This window comes from Mandrillus leucophaeus, unplaced genomic scaffold, assembly GCF_000951045.1.
Source record: "Mandrillus leucophaeus isolate KB7577 unplaced genomic scaffold, Mleu.le_1.0 Scaffold227, whole genome shotgun sequence".
In the NCBI taxonomy this organism is placed as follows: domain Eukaryota; kingdom Metazoa; phylum Chordata; class Mammalia; order Primates; family Cercopithecidae; genus Mandrillus; species Mandrillus leucophaeus.
In genome coordinates, this window is record NW_012102332.1 from 216,778 (window position 1) to 237,945 (window position 21,168).

Consider the following 21,168-nt stretch of genomic DNA (forward strand, 5'->3'; position numbering starts at 1 on the left):
TATTGTCAACTATGATCTCTTGTTGACTGAAATGTCATTATGTGGCACATGACTGTATAATCAGACTTCTCATCAAAAACAAACGCTGAAAGAAAAACACATCAACTATTTAACCAAGAGAAAAGAAACATATATGTCCACACAGAGACTATTTTCACACATGTTCATTGTACCTTTATTTATAATAGCTAGGAACTGAAAACAGCCCAGGTGTCCCTTAATAGATGAAGTCACAAACCACTGAAACATTCAACAGTATGAATGAATCTTAAAAACATTATGCTGAGCAAAAAGAAACTTTTTTACAACACATAAGTATTGTATGACTCTGCTTACATAAAGTTCCAAGCAAGTTAAACTAAGATGAAACAATCTGAACAATGTTAGGTTCTACGGGTGGTGTGGGGGGAAGGAATAACTGGAAAGAGGTGCAGGTTCTGTACCCTGATAGAACTTTCTGGCAAAGGTGTATGCATTTGTCACAGCTCATGAAATGGTATATGTGGTCAACTGTATTTTCCAAAGATGGTCACAACAGAAGCCATTCTACATGCTCTTAACAATGTAACACTGTTATCTTTTCATCAGGTGGTGGAGTCTATGGCCCTTCTCTTTGAATCTGAGCGAAATTAGTGACTCTTTCAATCCAAAGACTACAGTCGTACCTCAACTATCTACAGAGGACTGGTTCCAGGACTCCCATGGATCCCAAAATCCAAGAATGCTTCGAATCCCTTATATAAAATGGCATAGTATTTGCATATGACCTACATGCATCTTCAAATATGTTAAACCATCTCTAGATTACTTATAATACCAAATACAATGTAAATGCCATGTAAACAGTTGTTACAATGTATTGCCAAAGACAAGCTCTCCTTGCCAATCCCTGACCAAATGAGAGACTCATGAGCAAAATAAATAGTTGCTGATATGTAAGGCACTAAGTTTGGGGCAATGTATTACACAGCAATAAATAACTGGAACAGCATAGTAAATTGTAGTTAAAAACACTAAACTACTAAGTTTTAGTTAATATACATGATGAAGTTAAGGGTGTGGTATACTAACATCTGCAACTTACTTTGAAAAGCATAAAAAAAGACACTTGAAGAGAGGATGGATAGATGGACAAGATAGAAGACAAAAACAAATATAAAAAAATGTTAGTTGTGAAATTATATTCTACAAGTATTTTAAAGTCTCTGTGGCTTGAAAAATTGTACAATAAAATGTTGAAGAGTGAAATAAAGACATTTCCATACAAATAAAAGCTGAAAAATTTTGTAGCCAGTAGACCTACACTTTAGAAATGTTTAAGAAATTTTTTCAAGTAGAAGGAAAATAACACCAAGAAACTTGGATCTACAAAAAGAAATCTCCACAAAGGAAAAGAAATAAAAATGGTAAATAAGAGGGTAAATAGAAAGGAATGTTATTCTTAGTTTTTAAGGTTCTTTGTAAGACAACTGGCTTTTGAAAGAAATAGTTTCAAATGCTACTGTGGAATCTATAACACATATAGAAGTAAAATGTTAAGCTCACAATACCAAAACAAATGAGGGAGAGTAAATGGATGTATACTATTCTAAAGTTCTTACATTAAGAGGAATAATATTTCTGAAGGCAGACTGCGGTAAGTTAAAGGTGCATATTGTTAATCCTAGAAGTGTCACTGGGGGAAAAAACAGAGGGACAAGCTAATAATGGAGACAAAACAAAATTCCAAAAATGCTCCATTAACCGAAAAGAAGGCAGAAAAGGAAGAAAAGATGAGACAAATAGAAAACAAACAGTGTCTTAAACACAATACAGCCAACTGCAATAAATGTAAACGGACTTAATCAAATTAAAAAGCAAAGATCGTAAAAAATCAATCTGTAAGCAAGATGCAACTATACGCTATCTAAAAGAAAGACATTAAATGACCAATAAGTTGAAAATAAAAACACAGCAAAATGATACAATGTGCAAAAATTAATCATAAGAAAGGAATGGATACACTAATACCAAAGTAGACTTTAGATAGGGAACATTACCGGCGATAAACAGAGACATTTCATAATGATAAAGACATCAATTAATCAAGGAGACCTAACAGTCCTAAATGTGAACACACCTAATGACACAGCTATCAAGATTTTGCTTCAAAGCATATGAAGCAAAAATGAACAGAACAGAAGGAAGATAAACTCAAAATTACAGTTGAAGATTTCAACATTCCTCTCTTGATAATTAGTAAGTGGACAGAAAATTAGTAAAGATAAAGAAGAAATACATGTATCTATCTGACAAAGAACACACGTTCTGAAAAGAATGTGAAAATATTTGAACAGACACACAAAGAAGAAAACTTCTCAATGGCAGTCATGAAGAAAACGTAAATTAAAACCATGACTTTTTACACCCATTAGAATGGCAATTATTTTAAATAAAAAAACAGAAACTACCGGCCAGGTGGTGGCTCATGCCTGTAATCCCAGCACTTTGGGAGGCTGAGGCGGGTGCATTTGAGGTCAGGAGATCGAGACCATCCTGGCTAACATGGTGAAACCTCGTCTCTATTACAAAAATACAAAAAAATTAGCCAGGCATGGCAGTGGGCGCCTGTAGTCCCAGCTACTTGGGAGGCTGAGGCAGGAGAATGGCGTGAAGCCAGGAGGCGGAGCTTGCAGTGAGCCGAGATCGCGCTGCTGCACTCCAGCCTGGCAGACACAGAGAGGCTACGTCTCAAAAAAAAAAAAAAAAAAAGCAGAAACTACCAAGTGTTAGAAAAGAGGTAGAGGATGTAGAGAAACTGGAACCCTTATTCACTGCTGGTGGGAATGTAAAATGGTGCAGTCACTGTGGAAAACAGTACGGCAGTCTCTAAAAAAACTACACATACAATTACCATATGGCCCAGCAATTCCACTCCTAAGTACATAACCAAAAGAATTAAAAGAAGGGACTCAAACAGGTATTTATATACCAATGTTCATAGCAGCATCATTCACATAGTTAAAAGGTACAAACAGCCCAAATGTCCACTGACAAATAAATTTTAAAAAACCAAAAAGTGATATATGCATACAATGAAATATTGCTCAACCTTAAAGAACCAAATTTGGATACATGCTACAATATGAATGAACTTTCAGGATTGATATCGTTTGAATATTTGTCCTGTACAGATCTCATGCTAAAAATACAATCCCCAATGTTGGAGGTGGGGTCTGGTGGGAGGCAACTGGGTCACAGGCGCAACCCCTCATAGCTTGGTGCTGTTCTTGGGATAGAGAGTGAGCTCTCATGAGATGTGGTTGTTTAAAAACGGTGTGCCACTTCCCCACCCTCTCTCTTGCTCCTGCTCTCGCCATATGACATGGCTGCTCCTCCTCTGCCTTCCACCATGAGTGAACTCACCATGAGGGCTCCCCAGAAGCTGAGCAGATGGTGGTGCCATGCTTGTACAGCCTGCAGCACCAGGAGCCAAATACACTTCTTTTCTTTTCAAATCACCCAGTCTCAGACATTCCTTTAAGGCAACACAAGAATGGCCTAACACAAGGACATTATTACTATTAAATGAAATGTGCCAGACACAAAAGGACAAAAATCATCTGATTCTACTTATATGAAGTACCTGGAGGAGTCAAATTCACATAAAAAGTAGAATAGTGATTACAGGTGGATGGCGAGAGTAGGCAATGAAGAGTTACTGTTTAATGGATAGAGTTTCAGACTGAGAGGATGAAAAAGTTTCAGAGATGGACAGTGGTGGTGGTTGCACAATAATGTGAATGTACTTTATGTCACTGAACTATACACTTAAAAACAGTTAAAATGGTAAATTTGGTATGTGTATTTTACTACCATTAAAAAAAAACAAAAAAACACTGCAATGGGATACCACTACACACCTCTCAGAATGTGTGCAATTAAAGACTGAGAACATCAAATGCTGACATTTGGAGAACTGGAACTCTCATACACTGCTGATGGGAATGTAAAGTAGTATAATCATCTGGAAAATAGTTTGGCAGTTCCTTATACATTTAAACACAAACTTCCCATGTGACCCAGTAATTCCAATTTAAGGTATTTACCCTAGAAAAATGAAAACATATGTTCACACAAAGACATGCACACAAAACAATACCTTTATTCACAACAGCCTAAACTGAAAACAATCTAAATGTTCACCAGAATATGAATGAACTGTGGTACACTCATATTGTATTTAAAAATACAAAACAAACAAACAAAAAATCTGTGATAAACACAAATTGGATGAATCTCAAAAACATGCCAAGTGAAAGAAACCAGACATGGAAGAGTATATGTTACTTGATTCCGTGGATATGCAATTCTAGAGCAGGCAAAACTAATAAACAGATCAGTGGTTGCCTGGGGCCAAGAGAGAGAAATGACTACAGACAGGAAGGAACTTTTTGGAGGTAATTCAATTGTTCTAAAGCTTGACTGTAGTAGCAGTGATAGTGTATATATTTATCAAAATCAATAAAACTGTACAGTTAAAATGGGTGCATTTCATTGTGTATCAATTATACCTCAATAAACTTGATGTTTTTCAAAGTTTATGAGAACCTAATACAGAAGAAGGTGGCATCTTCAGTGGAGACACGATGCCTTACAAGACAGTCAGCTACCCGAGTGGAAGAAAATAAAAGGTAGACACAATTCCCAAACCATGTGACAAATGCAATCCGGATCTAAACCATATCATACCATATCCAAAATTATGCTGAATGTTCAGATCTAACTTTATAAATGAAAGTCAATAAAATCATAAAAGTATCAGAAGAAAACACAAGAGATTGGCCAGGTATAGTAGCTCATGCTTGTAATCCCAGCACTTTGGGAGGCTGATGTGGGAGGACAGCTTGAGGCCAGCAGTTCAAGACCAGTCTGGGCAACACAGTGAAATACGTTTTCTACAAGAAAACAAACTAACAAACCAAAAAAACCCAACTAGCTATAGTGGCACATGCCTGTAATCTTACCCACTGGGGAAGCTGAGGCAGGAGGATCACTTGAGCCCAGGAGTTTGAGGTTGCAGGGAGCTATGGTTGCTCCAGCCTGGGTGACAGAGTGACATCCTATCTCTAAAAAGTTTTTGTAATATATATATGAGATCATATTTATATCACCTTTGTTAGCATGCTGAAACCCAGAAGCTATAAAAGATGGACAGATCTGCCTACATAAAAACTTTAAAATTTCACATGACTAGATACTATAAAATTAAAGATAAGTAATAAGATAATATTTGCAAAATATAACAAAGAATTAAATGATAAATAAAGAATGCTTACAAATTTTAAAAACAAACAACATAAAAGAAATGGACCAAAAAACCAGACAATTGCCCAGGCTATTTATAAAGATTTAAACAGATTTTATATATACATAAATCAAAACAAGGTAAATGAGCAGTCCCTAATATATTTTAAGGAATGAAACTTGCTAAAATTATTTTTTAAAAGGTAATTGGCAGAATCTATCAAATTTTTAGATTGACACGGTCTGAAATATCTTATTTGTAGAAATCTACCTTACAGAAAAAATAACAGGTACCATCATTTGCAAAAACAAATATTGAAAACAACCTAATTTCCACAACAGGCAAAGGGTTTCATAACCTATCATGAACTCTCAAGAGTTAATTCCTAGTTCAGTTCTAAAGATTGAGAGAACACATCAGCTTTAGAGTATTCCATCTCACGTTTCTCAAGGACAATTTTTCATTAAGGCCTAATTTATTACATTTTAAAACATGCTTTTCCTTCCTATCTTTTTTGTTTTTCTTCTTTTCCCCCCCACAAGCTTATATGGTAAAATTACCTGTAGTTAAGTGGGCATGTGACAAGATGCACAGATTTAATGCAATCATTTATAAGAATTATTCAACTCCATTCTCTCAGCTGCTCTGGTCAAAAAACTTTGGCATTATCTTTTACTGCTCCCTTTATTTCCCACTTTCATCTGGTCTACTACCAAATCCTATGGACTCTATTTCGACATATATCAAGAATTCAACCACTTCTCACCACCCTCACTTTGACCACTCTGTCCGTTTCAGTCACCTCTTAATCTGTACTCTACCAATTGGTCTGTTTCTGCCCTTGTCCCCCTTTTCAGTCTACACTCAACACAGCAACGAGAGTGATCTTGCTAAACCTAAGTCATACTTTTTCACTACTCTGCTCAAAGACTTCCAAGAACTTCCCATCTCCTTCAATGGTAAAAATCAAACACCTTATTATGATCAAAATATCCGTACCCTCCATTATCTGTCTCTTTATTTCCCATCATTTACTTTTCTAAAGCTACAATGGCCACACCTCGAGTTCTTCAAACACATCAGGCACTCTCACTTTGGGGTTTCCCTATTCACTACACCCTTTGGCTGAAATGCTCTTCCCCCAAATATCCACATGGCTAGCTCTCTCATCTCCTTCAGTTCTTCACCCAAGTTACCATTTCAGTGAAGTTTTCTCTACCTACCCTATCTAAAATTTCCCATTACCCTTTCACCTACAAACACTTCCCTTATTTGTTTTTTCTCCTTAGCACTATGTAACATATATTTTACCTATCTTTATGATCTCTCTTTTTAGTATTAAAGTGCCATGAAAGCAAAGGATTGAGTGGGTTTTATACACTGCTGTCTCCACCAGCTCCTAGAAAAAAATGCCCACTACACAGTAGGAATTCAAGAAATGTTTACTAAGTCAACCAGATGGATGTGTATGCAGCCAACCATTTGAAAGATTCTTATAACATAGTTAAGAGAAAAAAATAAGTTACATGAAATACAAGTTTTAGTACACAAAAATCTGTACACAAGGAATTAACATGAAATTTTTTAAAAATACAATTTGCAATACCATCAAAACATAAAATTCTTAGAAATAAATTTTTAAAGTAATAAAAGTAGTACAAGACCTGTATACTGAAAACTACAAAACATGAAAGAAATTAAAGAACACCTTAATAAATGGAAAGATGTCCCATGCTCATGAATGAGAAGACAGCATTAAGGTAGCAAAACTTCTCAAACAGACCTACAGATTCAACACAAATCCAGGCCCTATCAAAATCCCAGTTTCATTTCTTGCAAGCTAACACTAAAATTCCAAGGAAATTTGAGAAACCCAGAGACCCAAAACAATTTTGAAAAAGAGTAAGTTAGAATACCCACATTTCCTGATTTCAAGACTTACTACAAAGCTACAGTAATCAAGAGTGTGTGTTACCAAAAAAAACAGACATACGTATCAATGGACTATATAACTCAGAGTCCAGAAATAAATTATTAGATTTTGTCAATTAAATTTTCACAATGACGCCAAGATAATTCAGTGGGGAAAGAATACTTTTCAACAAATGGTGCTGGGACAACTGAATTGCCACTTGTAAAAGAATACAATTGGATCTCCCCCTCACACCTTACGTAAAAGTTAACTCAGAACAGATAATAGGCCTAAATATAAGAGATACAACTGTAAAACTCTTAGACGAGAACAGGTACAAATCTTTACGATCTTGGATTAGGCAATGGTTTCTTAGATACCACCACCAAAAGAACAAGCAACAAAAGAAAAAAAAAATGGACTTCACCAAAATTAAAAACTGTGTGCTTCAAAGGAAAATGAAAAGACAATCCATAAAATGGGGGAAATTATTTGAAAATCACATATCTGATGAGGGACTTGTACCCAGAATATATTTCAAAAACTCGTACAAGCCAACAATAACAAAAATTTAAAATGGCAAAAGAAATAGTTCTCCGAAGATGGCCAATCAGCATATGAAATGACGTTCATCACCGTAAGTTGTCAAGGAAATGGACATCAGAGCCACAAAGATCCTTCACACACACAAGAATGGCTGAAATAAAAAGGACAGCTGTGTTAAAAGGAAGTAGAGAAATCAGAACCCTCATACACTGCTGGTGCAATTGCAAAATTAGGGCAGCCACTTTGGAAAAGAGTTTGGCAATTCCTCAACATGTTAAACACAGAGTTACCCTAGGAACCCAGCAGTTTCACTCCTAGATATATAGCCAAGAGAACTGAATATATATGTTCACATAAAATCTTGCAGATAAACGTTCTTTGCAACAGTATTCATGTCACAACATGAATATACCTTGAAAATACCATGGTAAATAAAAGAACCTGTACACAAAAGGACACATAGTGTATGGTTCCCATTTATATGAAATGTCCAGAATAAATAAATTCATAGAGACAAAGCAGATTAGTTGTTGCCAGGGGCCACGAAAGGGAAGAATGGGGAATGGCTGCTAACAGGTTAGGATTTCTTTTGGGGATGATGAAAATGTTCTAAAATTCGATAGTGGTGATGGCCGCACAACTGTGAATATACTAAAAACTTTAAAAGGGTGAATTTTATAGTATGTGAATTATCTCAATAAAGCTATTAATAGTTTTGAAAGTTAAAGAATATGTTTGGTATGATTTTTTTTTAAACACCGCCTCCCCAAAAGGAAAAAAGCTGTATGTATATCAGTACCTTTACAGCTATCTTACATTTTATATTTGATTGGTAATTTCCTTCCAAGCATTTCTTTCCCCCTACATTTAAACACATTGAACAACTGTTAAGTTTTAGAATTGGCTATGAAGGGAAGAGAAACATTTCATTTCTTCTTATACTTAAAAAAAAATAGCTTTTTATTTTTCTTTTCTATATTTCCTCATCCTCAAAAATAGATTCTACACACCAATATTTGAGGGATGGTGGGGCAACTACCACAAAATACAAGAGGCTGTCTTTTGGAAATGTAAAAATGTTAGAATTCCTAGGAACTTGTCTTGATTTATGGGACTAACCTAATATTTAAAACTGAGCCCATGCTGGTAAATCTGGGCTATACAGTCATACATACATAGAACTGTGGTATCACAACACATCCACTGTGCACTGGAAGAGTACTATAATCTCCTTCTAATGTGCACCTTGGCTCTCCCCTCCCTTGCGTTCTTTGACATTTTTTTTTTAAAAATAAGGCATGCTTATTTCTTATTTACCTACTAACTACAGAAGGTAGACTCACGATGTGCCAATATTAAAATGTTATCCCCCATTAAAATACATTTACTTAAGCGTTTTATTACATGACTTACCAGCAATGGAAGAATCTCATCTGAGAGTAGTTCTCAACTGTCATCTATGAAAATCTTTAGAAATACCAAATCATCAGAATTACTTTAATTTCCTGGCTTTTAATCATAAAACATTCCTACTGGTCAACAATTCTACAATCTGAAAAGAGACATCTGTACCATATAGTCCCAATGATTTATTATTCTGAAATTTTCCTCTGGGTTATTTTTACACTATAATTAGAGTTCAAACTTCCATAGTGCCTAGCCTAAAATTAAACCTAGAATTATGCCAATTTATGCCTGCTATATATGCACACACAAAAGACTTATAATGCAACATACTGAAAGAACTAAAGGTAGGTGGGTTTTTCCTTGAAGGAATCATAGCTACATAATTTCAAGTTTAATCTGTTACATTCATCTGCCTGTAAACATGCCTGTAGCATGTAAACTCATAAAACGAAAACTGATTTAGTAACAGAAAAAATTAGCTTCTAATTTAACTTCAAAATGCTTTTCAAAAAATCGACCCCATCTAATTCTAAGTGAACTAGACCACACTTGATAGAAAACTGTTGTTCCAAAAACCATACGTACTTAACATAAATAGTAAACATACGAGAACATTTAGTCTTCTATTAATGTCTTACAAAATACTTCAATGTGGCCTAGCCTGGTTATAATTTTTTTCTTTTTTTTTAAGGGACAGGGTCTCTGTCACCGAGGCTGGAGTGCAGTGGTGTGATAATAGTTCACTGCAGCCTGGAACTCCAGGGTTCAAGCAATCCCCCCCCACCTCAGGCTCCCGAGCTGGGCTAATTTTATTTTTCATAGGGATAAGGTCTCACTTTGTTGCCCAGGCTGGTCTCCAATTCGCGGCCTCAAGTGATTCTCTCACCTCTGCCTTACATTTCCTTTTGAGCTGTTATTATCAACTGGAGTAACATTTCTAGTTGGGGGAAAAAGGAACTGATCCTTATCAATCTGTAGATGAATACTTATTCAGCACTTACAAATAACTGAATGTGGGCATGAAAACAAGAATGACAGATGATAAACATTTACTGTTCTCACAGAACTATCAAATACAGGAATAAGTAAATTACCTAATTTCAGTTGAGATAAATACGACTCAGAATTCAATAAACAGTATAAGGTGAGGATGCTAGAAATGCCCACATAATGCTGACAAACTACACACTGGCATATCCATTTAAGAAAAGAATTTACCAATATCTAGTAACCAGCAATTTCACTTCTACGGTTCTTTCCAAAACACCTGCACATACACTCATGTAAAAATAAACACTGCAGCATTGCTTATAATAGCAAAAAGAAAACAACTCAAAATATCCATCAATAGTGGGATACATTTTATCTATGCATAAAATGAAGTGCCAGACAACAGTGAAACTAAATAAACTACATCTACATACATCAACATATACACCTCAAAAACTTGATACTGAGTTTAAAAAAATCAAGCTATTGAAAGACAGTGCTATACATATCTGTAAAAATTTAATACAAAAACCAACACCACATATCACTTATAGATACATGTACACATGTATAGTAAAAGTATAAAACAAGGATGTGAAATATACTTAAGAATCTCAAGACAGTTGTTACTTTGTGTAGAGAGGGGTAACAGGACTTGAACAGTTGGGGTTGTTAAAAGTGATTATGTAACTGGCATCCTTTCCCCCAAGGGATAAAAATGGACATAATTTACATTTATAGCTGGTGGATAAATGGGCATTTGCTATGTTGTTTTCTGGATGTTTTTAAAACTTTACAATTAAAACATATACACTTATTTTAAAAACAAACAAAAGACACATTAGCATATAATGTCCAAGCTGATATTTACCTTGGAAGATCATCTAATATAAACCTCCCTACTTCACTAAAAAAAATTAGAAAAGATGTCAGAATAAAAATATGATACAGGCTGGACGCAGTGGCTCATATCTATAATTCCAGCACTTTAGGAGGCCAAGGCAGGAGGATCCCTTGAGCCCAGGAGTCAAGACCAGGCTGGGTAATATAGTGAAACTTCATCTCTACAAACAAAACAAAACAAAACAAAACCACCAAACTTTTTAGTAAGAATGTAATAGGGTTGGTGTGGTGGCTCATGCCTTTAATCCCAGTACTTTCAGAGGTCGAGGAGGGCAGATCACGTGAGGTTAGGAGTTTGAAACCAGCCTGGCCAACATGGTGAAACCCTGTATCTACTAAAAATACAAAAATTAGCCAGGCGTGGTGGCACACGCCTGTAGTCCCTGCTACTCAGGAGGCTGAGGCAGGAGAATCGCTTGAACCCAGGAGGCGGAGGCTGCAGTGAGATGAGATCGCACCACTGCACTTCAGCCTGGGCGACAGCGTGAGACTCTATCTCAGGAAAAAATAAAATAAATACGTGTGTGTGTATATATATATATAATGCATATAATATACACACACACACACATAAAATACATATATAATATATATACTCTTGTAGCAGGGCAATTTTGGACAGATACTAGGTTATCTGGAACAGCACTTTGGGGAATTAGATCCTGACCATTTAAGAGAGAAATCTGGTACTGACTAGCAATATGGACAATGTGTGCACCGCCCTCACTCCCCCTCCCCTCCTAGGAATGCCATGTCAAATTTAGCACAGGCATAGGCAGTAAAACTGACCCCTAGTTCTGCCTATCACTATTTAAAATTACTTTCAGTTCTGAGTGTAGAGGACTGTCCCCACAGCAGATATCTAAAAGCAGGCCTGAAAGAACTAGAAAGTAGTTCATTCCTCCTAAAACTGTACATGAAAAAACAAAATAAAAAAATGAACTGAGAGCAAACATTTACTGTTCTCTTACAATTTTCAATCCAGGATTTAAGAAATTATTTAACATCAGTTGAGACGTGACCAACCTACTCTCCAGTTGAGATCCATCTATTTTTAAATTCACTCCCCCACCTTTCATTCAGCCTAAAAGAGGAAATAAGAATGGGAAGGTGGGGAGGACTTATCCCATACTGAGTTAAATAAGACCACAAGATCTTTTCATTTTTACAATATTTGAAATACAGTACACTGAGTAATAAATTTAAAGAAATATACATTATTTGAAATGCATAAATGTTGCTTTGTGTGTATAAAAGATCAAAATTAGCTCAGTGCTTCTAATACAGTACATTTAAGCGTTCTTCGATACTATCGTCAACTTTTCAGAAATATTCCCATTCTGTGAAGCAGGATGTATTCCTACCTTAGTCACCAAACTTTATCCACGTAACTTCCTATTCTCCCACTCTATTCTTTAAACATGTTCAACATGTTACAGAGATGGCAAAATGTGTTAAAAAAGGGAATGAGAATGAAGCAGCTTAAGTAATTAGGAAAACTTTATAATTCTTAGAAACTGAATTTGGATGATCTTAAAAAAAAAAAAAAGAAAAGAAAAGAAAATCTGCTATTTGAGATGAAGTGTCGCCTGCCCAGGCTGGAGTGCAATGGCACGATCTCGGCTCACTGCAACCTCTGCCTCCCAGGTTCAAGCGATTCTTGTGCCTCAGCCTCCCGAGTAGCTGGGATTACAGATGTGTGCCACCACGCCTAGCTAATTTTTGTATTTTCAGGAGAGACAGGGTTTCACCAAGATGGCCAGGCTGGTCTCGAACTCCCGACCTCAGGTGATCGGCATGCCTCAGCCTCCCAAAGTGCTGAGATCACAGGCGTGAGCCAAGGTGCCCAGCCTAAAGAGCATATTTTCAATCACCAACACACAACATGACTGCTGACTTCAGAAAACTAGGAAAGAAAAACGTTACCCAATTAATCGTTGTGTGAAATAGGATTTATCCATTAGTATACATATCACATACAATAGGTGCACAAAAGATTTTTTCCATTCCCAAAACAAAAACTTAAAATATTTAACAAAGATAATATAAATATCCTTATTTATAGCACATTGTAAGGTTATCAATATTGGTGCATATAACCACAGAGGCACAATAAATAGAATTCTGAGGAAAAATGTATTAAGACAATAAACAAGCTGGAAATAACCCCTATTTCCCCTTATGACCCATTAGCTTTATATAGAAAATACTGCTGTGCACTTCATCCTTTGCTTTCTAAAGAACAGCATTATGGTTCACATCTGTTAAGAGACAGAAAAGTATTTGTTGGAAGTATGCAAGGAAGAAATTCCTGTACTGTTACGTGCAGTGCTAAAGGAATCATCTGAGAAGAAAATAAAGAACATGAGTTTAACATGAGCTTTAGAGAGGGAACAAGAGTGCAAGAAAGCGACAAAATGTGACATATGTCCATAGTGAATACATGGTATTTTATTTTCAGTATTTGTATATTTAATTTGGAGGTGGAAAGATTCAGAATTTATTCTGCATCACAAAGATTATAAAAATATATGAGTTGGGGTGTTGGCTACAGTACACAAAGGCAATTCTAAGACAAACTATTAACAGAAACTTGAAATGGATAAGCCATCCCTTCTGCTATGAGACAGAAGTCATTACACGAAAAGAATCTGTGTAGAAGCACAGCAATGGTAGCATCTTCATTCAGCCCACAGCTGTGTAATTTGTGTGCAAGAGTGCTTGTCTTAAACATGAAAAGGAACATCCTGAATTGCTGAAAGTATATACAACGGGCACACATCCAGAACTAGAAAAGACCTACCAAGCCTGCATGCTATGAAGAGGTAGGTCAAAAAATTTTTCTCATGTTTGGTTTTTATAACTAAAGTCTGTGCTAGACTAACCTCAACTGATCCTGAGGGGTACAGATGAACTTCTGAAACACAATGAACTGTTAGGAGTCACAGCTTTAGACTCTACACTGTCCAGCCAACAGTTTCAAGAAAAATTTTATCCTTCTTGTATGAGTGTTCAGGGCTCATATACTACCTCTATGCTCTTACTTGAAGCACAGATACAGACCTTAATAAATAAAGTCTTACATCAGACTGTCTTCTGCAATCACATGTGATTCCTTACACGAGATTCCTGTTCAGATTTCCTGAAAATGAACTATAGGAATAATCTTATCCAATATGATTCTATGTGCCCTAAAAATCTCTTTTCCTTTCAGGTCAATCTTATGATTCACTTGCCATAGATCAGATTAACACAACAGGTCTGATACAGCAAATTACAAAAGAGATTTGACTTTTGATTAATACACTGAATAACGTACCACAAACTATTAAGATCTATTGTCCATGTCAAATGGAGTTCACATATTCAGAATGAATTCACACACTAAAAATTTTCCAATACAAAGTTTCTAAAAAGTTTTTTTTTTTTTTGAGACGGAGTCTCGCTCTGTCGCCAGGCAGTGGGTATGATCTTGGCTCACTGTAACCTCCGCCTCCCGGGTTCAAGTGTTTCCCCTGCCTCAGCCTCCAGAGTAGTTGGGACTACAGGCGTGTGCCACCACGACCCACTAATTTTTGTGTGTGTGTATTTTAGTAGAGATGGGATTTCACCATGTTGGCCAGGATGGTCTTGATCTCCTGACCTCGTGATCCGCCTGCCTCGGCTTCCCAAAGTGCTGGGATGACAGGCGTGAGCCACCGCGCTTGGCCTCTAAAAAGCTTCTTAATCTACATTTTCAAGAATGATCACATTTGAAAAGCATACTCTTTTAAAACAAAGCAACTATCACCTTCATTTGACAGAAGAAGGAACAAACGCTTCAAAAGCTAAATAACCTGCTCATGACCATTAGGAAGCTATAGTTAAAACAATCTCAAGACCAACCTCCTTCCTCCATTTCAATGACTCTGACACACTTAAAATTTTATAAATAATTTTAGGGATTATCAGTCATAAGGCTTAGAATCAAATAGTAACGATTCATGTACAAAGACCAGTATTTTTTTAAAATGCTCAGCTGGGCATGGTAGCTCAGACCTGTAATCCTAGCACTCTGGAAGGCCAAGGGGCTTGAGGACAGGAGTTTGAAACCAACTTGAACATGGCAAGACCCCATCTCCACAAAAAACAAAAAAATTAGCCAGGCATGGTGGCATATGCTAATCTCACCTACTCAGGAGGGTGAGATAGGAGGATCACTCAGGCCTGAGACTGCAATGAGTTATGACAGCACCACTGCACTCCAACTTGGGCAACAGAGCGAGACCCTGTCTCTAAACAAATAAATAAAATTAAACAAAAAGAAAATGCTTTGGGAGGCCGAGACGGGCGGATCACGAGGTCAGGAGATCGAGACCATCCTGGCTAACACAGTGAAACCCCGTCTCTACTAAAAAAATACAAAAAACTCGCCGGGTGCGGTGGTGGGCGCCTGTAGTTCCAGCTACTCGGGAGGCTGAGGCAGGAGAATGGCGTAAACCCAGGAGGTGGAGCTTGCAGTGAGCTGAGATCCGGCCACTGCACTCTAGCCCAGGCTACAGAGCGAGACTCCATCTCAAAAAAAAAAAAAAAAAAAAAAAGCTAACTTTATTTCACTCTCAGATAGGCCTAATAATTAATAAGCTTCTTTTTGAATTATTATCCATAATGGCATTTACCTGTTACAGATAACTCACATCAAAGCACTAAGCAACATTTTTGAGAGCAAATGAAAACAAAAGCTGGCAAAGAAGCTGTGTATTAATAAGTCATTTCATTAAAAAAAAAAAAGAACTTGCCAGGTGTTGTGGCTTATGCCTGTAATCCCAACACACTGGGAAGCTGAGGTAAAAGCCTAGGAGTTCAAGACCAGCCTGGGCAACACAGTGAGACCCTCATCTCTATAAAACAAAAATTTTTAATATTATCTTTTTAAAAAGGACTTATTTATATAGCATCTTTAAGTATTTCAAACACTTCATGTTTGGATTATGAGGTATGTTTCTAGAATTAATACTATTTCTATTTAAGGTAATTTTACATCATTTCCTTTATTAGAAGAAATAACAGATCTGTGGATGGCATTTTGTGAAGGCTGCCTTCTATTAATAGTGTATAAAACACTCATGTATCTCCAAAAAGGTGGGTGAGTAATCACAAAGCAAGTGTAACTATTCATCCCAAAAGGGAGGACAGAACATGTGCCAATGTGTGCAGAGTCCTGAACCAGAGACTTGGATTCTAGTTCTGGTCCTGACACCTGGGTGTCTTTCAGAAAATCATTTTAAAGCTTTGCACTCCAATTTCCTCATGTATAAAATGACTGGAGCAGCCGACCTCATAGACAATCCTACTTAGGTAGCATCTATCAATGTATTGCCAGAAAACAGAATCATAATCATGCCCCCCAAAATTAGAGTATTTGAAGACAACCGCCAAAGTAAAAATTTTAAATTTTTTTTTTTTTTTTTTTTAATTTTTTTTTTTTTTGAGACTGAGTCTCACTCTGTCTCCCAGGCTGGAGTGCAGTGGCCAGATCTCAGCTCACTGCAAACTCTGCCTCCCGGGTTCATGCCATTCTCCTGCCTCAGCCTCCCAAGTAGCTGGGACTACAGGCGCCCGCCACCACACCTGGCTAATTTTTGCATTTTTAGTAGAGACGGGGTTTCACCGTGTTAGCTAGGATGGTCTCGATCTCCTGACCTCGTGATCCGCCCACCTCAGCCTCCCAAAGCGTTGGGATTACAGGCGTGAGCCACCGCACCCGGCCAAAAATTTTAAATTCTATATACATATACACACACACACACACACACACACACACACAAATACTAATACACTACATGCCAGATACTGGGGTGGTGGGCTGGGACCAAGGCATGAAGTAATAATGCATGTGCCAAAGGGCTGAACTTTTTAAAATGAGTACAAAAGTAAATTTTCAGAGTAGCAGCTGGTGGGTAGGAGGTATTGAGTCCACAGAACTGCTCTTAGATTGGAAGGGCATGGGAGAATGAAGTTCCATTATGTGATGGGGTTTTACACACACACACACACACGCACACACACGTGAATGTGAGAAAGTCACTCAATTATAAGCATTCAAAAAGACAGCTTTCTTGTCTTTGTGGCGTCAGTACCTAGCTCAGCTCATAGAAGCCACAGGAGGAACCTAATCAATGTTAGTTGATCATTTACTGATTTACCAATAACTAATTCATGACTGCTCTAGTGCTGTGGTCTGAATGTGTCCCCCAAAATTCATGTTGAAAGCCTAACCGCCAAGGTGATAGTATTAACAGCTGGGGCCTTTGGGAGGCTTTGCCCTCATTAATGGAATTAATGCCTCTATAAAAGAGGCCCTATAGAGCCCCCTCTACTCTTCTACTACATGAAGTTATAGTGAAAAGACAGCTAGCTGTCTATGAACAAGGGAAGAGGGCCCTCACTAAGATGACAAATTTGTCGGTACCTTGATCTTGGACTTCTCAGCCCCCAGAACCATGAGAAATAAAACCTCCGTTGTTTATAAGCCACCCTGTCTGTGGTGTTTTGTAATAGTAGCCAGAACAGACTAAGACATCTAGTAACACATTCTCTGGTAAACACTAGGAATTCCTGGCCTTAAAGAGTTCATAGCTAATGAGAAAAGAAATAAACAATATAAAGGATAACATGCTGTAGTCCATTATATACAAAGTGCTTCCAGACCATTCAGAAAAACTGGATAGGAAGATTTCTAAGGTAATACTTATTGAGTGCCTGCGTGTTAGGCGTTTTACATACTTTAAGCTTCACAACTCTGGGGAAGTTTCACCAACCCATTTTACAGGTGACAAAACTGTGGCTTACCAAGATTAATAAGGTCAGAATTAAAAGTAGGGTCTAATTCCAAAGACATTACCACTATACATACCAATTTGTCTTGTTACTACATTTTATCCTTACATTTGGCAGTGAGGGGAAAACTCAAAACCAGTCAAAAAAACTTGTCCTGAACCAGCATAAAAAGAGCACCTAAGACTTCATCCAGTATTTTACTGAAAGATCACTTCTAAAAGTTTGTCTTCACCCCGATCTAAAAATTAGAAAACTAATGTTCTTTCAGCAGCTGCATATGTACATAATGTAATGTTTCTACATTTAGACCTATACAATTATAGGTCTAAACAAAGTATGTGTAACACGATTGGAGAACATTAGCAGTCATTTAAGAAAATGGACATTTGGAAACATCATTTTAAGAGCTTGGGATGAAAAACTTTGCTATGACCTATACATCTGATCATTCCACTGACTGACACTGAGAGAAACAGTGTATTATCACAGTTTACACAGTAAATTTTTTTGGAGGGGAGAAGGAGGTGATTGAAATAGAAGTGATATGAAGTTTAAGAAATACAACTGATTAGATGTCACATGTCAAAGACACTGTAGGTACCCAATAAATACTGTTAAGTGGACTGGACAAGTGGGATGAGAACACTTTTTCCCCCACACCTCTGACTAGTACGTGCCTTTCTTAGGAAGTTATTTTTTCAGCCATGAAAAAAAAAGGGCAGAATTTAGGACAGATAAAACATAAGTAGCTTATAAATCCTCTGAAAGGAAATCAAAACACAGTATTTTGTATCTCTGTATAAAGTTAAGCTCCTCAGGGACAGGGGCAATGTCCAGAGGATGGTGAGCATACTACTTAGCAAACTAATGCAGGTTAATAAATATTGACACAGTAAGACTTGCACAGTTTACATTCTAATTTTGTAAAGATTATGAGTTACCTCTTCATATTCTGTTCTTGTATTTCTCCTGTGTATATTATAAATACACAAACATTGCAAATTATTTCTTGAAGCTATTTCATTTTTGGTCAAGACTATTAGTGTTTCTTAAAAGGGTTTCTGGTCATCCTTAGGGTTTATCAGTCACATCATTAATATTGTATTCATTTCACTAAAAATGTGGTAAGTAGCTTAGATTTAAAAACAGGATCTAATTTCAAAGCTATTTCCACTATACATACCAAGATAAAACTTTCTTATCTCTCCTAAATTCCAAATTTCACATGATTTACCAAATCACCTCTTAAGAGTACTTATTGGTGAGAAGTGTGAGACAAACACCTTACCCCACTTGTCCAATGTATTCCACAAGATTGATTGGGTACCTTTGTGTCTCTGACAGGTAACTTCCGACAGTTGTATTTCTTAAACTTTAAGTCGTCTCCCAAAAAACTCTGTAATTTGCTGCTTCTCTCAATATTGCAGGCAGTGAAATGATCCAAAATTACGCATCATATCCATATTCCTTCATGATTGAGGTTAACTATGCACTGCAAACCCCATATGCTATTACTTTACATTTTCAGCAGCACCCTAGCCTCTTAATAATCTCAAACAGATTTTGTACTGTTACTAATTTAGCACATCCATAAAAAGTCATTTAAAAAATTTAGACGCTAAATTCTCTTTCAAGGTTGCCAAGCTTCACCAGTGTATTAAAATTATTTTTAAAATTTCACGGACTAAGGCATTTGGTACATTCAATTCCACCTTTACCAACAAAAGCCTTTACCACTAAGATGAGGAAAGCATCCTTTCCATTTTCTCCAGTGAAAAGGGGGAAAAAAAAAAAAAGGCCAACTGCTTGCATGCAGGTCTGCATATAACACAGCAGTCTCTGGCAAAGCCAGTAACTCACGTTCAACTTCAGAAATCCTGGTGGACGGCAACACATGAGTAATCTGTGCGCACAACCCTTGGGCTTGACATACCACTTCCTCCGCCCTCCCTTCCCATCAATCCACCCCCAAAACCCCAACCCACCAAGCACACGGCTAAATATGTCTTCCCCAAGAGAGCCACAAACCTCGAAAACGCCGAGAAAGAGCTCCCCTTGGAAGGAAAGGGCCTGCCCTTCCCAGTCCGGGGCCCCGGCTGGCTCGACAAGCCTCTCTCCGAGGAGGCCCAAATCTCGACGCCTCGCACGTCCAGCCCCGCCCCGGGCCCGCTCGCGTCCCCTCGGGCGACAAAACCCTCCCGCCGGCGCTCAGCCAGGACTGACAGTTAAGACTGCAGCAGCCGCGGCCACCAGGGGCCTACTTCTGGCATCAGCCCCTCCGGACCACGCGCCCCCAAACACTCGCCTCGGCGGCGGGGGGCGGGGAAGCGGGGCGCCGACCTCGCCACCGCGGGCCCCGAAGGCCGGCCGAGTGACGGAGGGGAGCCAGCGCCGCCTGGCGCAGACCGCGGCAACACTGACCTGTCGTCGCCCCCGCGCCTGGGCTGCGGCGGCCGCCTCACTGGTCGTCGTCGCCCTCGCCCGCCGCCTCCGCCCGCCACCGCCTCGTTCCCTTTCGCTGCCGCCACCGCCGGGGCTCATGCGGGACCCGCGCTTCCTTATCCGGAAAACGAGGCCGGGAAAGGGGGCGCCGGAGCCGCCGAAATTCCGGCGTTCGTCGCCAGCCGCCGCTGCCTGTCCACACCGGGGGGCTGCGGGGCCCTCCTGGCAGGCCGCGAGTTACTCCGGGGAGGACCCGAAGGAGGCGCCGCCGCCCGCAGCCGAGCGCGCCGGGTCGGCAGAGGTGAAGCGTAAGTAGGCGGCGGATGGCGGGCGCCCGGGCTGGCGGATGGCTACGCGGCGGAGGGGCGCGCGAGCGAGCGAAGCCTGGTGTGTCGGGTCCTGGCGAAGGGAAAAGGCCCTGTCGTCTCCTGTAGTCACCCCGAGCCCAGCGCCACCATCTTGGGAGAAACACGGATCTCGCGGCCGCGGCGCAAGACGGGAGGACTGGCTGGGCGGGCCGAGTATCCCGGCAGGCAGCGCGCGCCGCCCGGCCGGGCGAGGGCTCCAGGCCGGGACGCGGGGACGTGGGGCGGGGCCAAGACGCGCGGGAGGGCGCCGCGCTCCGCCCCTCCTTCCCTCGCCGGCTCCGCCTCCCCCCCGCTTGCCGTCGCCGCCGGCGCACGGGCCGTTGGGAAGAGGAGGTGGCCCGCGGCCCCTCGGAGTCCCACCAGGGTCGGTCGCCATCTTGCGACTGGACAGAAAGGGTAATCCCTCCTTTTAGTTTGTGCTGTCTGTGACCCGAAAGAATAAACCTGGTACCTCCGGAAGCCCTCTGGGCACCCCCCAGGAGGGTTGCAGAGCC

The 21,168-nt window shown here is 39.2% G+C and overlaps 1 protein-coding gene across 4 annotated transcripts in view; it reads right to left on the minus strand.

Moving 5' to 3' along the window:
* The window catches only part of UBE3A (ubiquitin protein ligase E3A), a 99,423-nt gene extending 78,555 nt beyond the window's left edge, over positions 1-20,868 (minus strand). For 3 of the 4 annotated variants that reach the window (XM_011981472.1, XM_011981471.1, XM_011981470.1), the window contains exon 1: positions 20,286-20,868. The gene's annotated coding sequence lies outside the window, so the exon portion shown is untranslated. Of the gene's footprint in view, positions 1-20,087; positions 20,143-20,285 lie in introns of those variants that run through there. The other variant, XM_011981473.1, reaches the window with a different exon arrangement.
* Between the last annotated feature and the right edge of the window lie 300 nt (positions 20,869-21,168).